General features: G+C 41.5%; 1 pseudogene; it reads left to right on the top strand.

Annotated features, from left to right (window-relative positions):
• Positions 1-1,042: 1,042 nt before the first annotated feature.
• LOC105978450 lies at positions 1,043-1,469 on the top strand (annotated as a pseudogene).
• The last annotated feature ends 303 nt before the right edge of the window (positions 1,470-1,772 follow it).

Below are 1,772 nucleotides of genomic sequence, written 5' to 3'. Positions count from 1 at the left end.
CTCAAGGGGAGCAAATAACAGAATTGAAGGTGAATGGCTATATTGGATAGGGTAAGATAAGGCAATAATAACAACAAGAAGAATACATAATAAGAATAATAAGTTCTTATTATAATATAATAAGTTCCTTGGGGGTAGGGTGGGAGAGGGAAAGGAAAAAGGAGAGCTGATGTAAAAGAGTTCAAAAGGAAAGAAAATGTTTGGAAACTGCGGTAGCAATTGTACAATTATTCTTGATCTAATTGGATTATGGACTTTTATAACATCTGTGAGAGCTCACAATAAAATGATTAATTAATAAAAAAAGAAAAAAGATGATGCAGAACTGGAAGAACTCACTAGTCTATGCCTAGAAATTTGGAAAACAGGTACCTGGCCAACTGGAAGAGACTTATATTTGTGCCCATTCCAAAAAGAGGTGCCCTGACAGAATGCAGAAATTATTAGACAATATCACTAATATCAAGCAAGACTGGGTGTGTTCAGGGTAGGAAAGTCATGAGCTATTATTAGTATCACATGCAAATACAATTTTACTGAAGATAATTCTAAAACAATTTCAGCAACACATTGCCTGGGAGCTGCCAGAATCCAAGTTGGATTCAAAAAAGGACATGGTACAGGGATATCAGCTGGATCTTGGCTAGAAGCAGAGAGTTTAAGAAAGATGTTTATATGTGTTTTATTGACTATGCAAAGGCATTTGATTGTATTGATCCTAACAAAGTATGAATAGCATTGTGAAAAATGGGAGTTCCCGAGCCCTTGAGTGTTCTCAGGTGGGACTTGTACAGAGAGCAATATGCAGTGATTCCGATAGAACAAAGGGTTACTGCATGGCTTCAAAGCAGGAAAGGTGTAGAAAGGGGCGGCCGCTGAGTGAGTCGATGACTGATGCATCAGGTCAGGAGTTGGGTATGCCTCTGTTTCAGTGGGCGCCCAGCCCAGGTTCTGGAGCCCCCATATCACCAACTTTGCATCCCCTTGTACCTTTCCTCACCCAATCTCTACCCCAGGAGGAACCTGCATCCTGCCTCCCACAATGACTATGAAGAGAAGCCACAAGTAATTGAATGACCTGGCACACGACCACCCAGCAGTGGTCAGCAGGAAATGATATGTTCCATTGGCAAGTTACAATAATGGGGTCAAATGACAGTGCCTACCAGGGTGGAATATATTTCTTGAAAATTCATTTCCAGACAGTTTACCCCTTCCAATCACCTAAGGTTGCATTTGCTTCAACAATATACCATCCCAAAATTAACAATAGTAGCAACATTTATCCTGATATTCTGCTGTCTCAGTGGTCTCTGGCACCATCAACTTCAAAAGTGATTCTGTCCATCTAATCTCTGTTGTGTGATTCCAATCCAGATGATCCCCGTGTGCCTGAGACGGCTGAGATCTACGAAAGAGACAGAGCAAAGTTCAACAGAGTAGCTGGGGGATGCATCAGAAGTATGTGACGTGGTTACAGAAATCATTGGCAAATCTCTACACATACAGATAGGGAACTCTGAAAGTGACATATAAATAAATAAAAATAAAATCAGGAAATGTTTGTATCAGGGTTTCATCCTTTCACAGTGCTTAATTCGTTCTGTAGGCTGCGCAAAGCATCTGAGACACCGGAGAACACAGCATCAAGACTGGAGAAGGCTTCCTGACAACCTGCGGTGTGCAGTGGACAGAACCTTGCTTGCTGCCAGCCAAGAGGACTGGAAACATAGTCTGACGAGGATCAAAGTCTCCAGCCTTCTGTAAGAATG

Source organism: Echinops telfairi, unplaced genomic scaffold, assembly GCF_000313985.2.
Source record: "Echinops telfairi isolate 266 unplaced genomic scaffold, ASM31398v2 ScPeMD7_70;HRSCAF=299, whole genome shotgun sequence".
NCBI lineage: Eukaryota > Metazoa > Chordata > Mammalia > Afrosoricida > Tenrecidae > Echinops > Echinops telfairi.
Note: the sequence above shows the minus strand (reverse complement) of the source record. Positions and strands in the feature narration are given on the sequence as shown.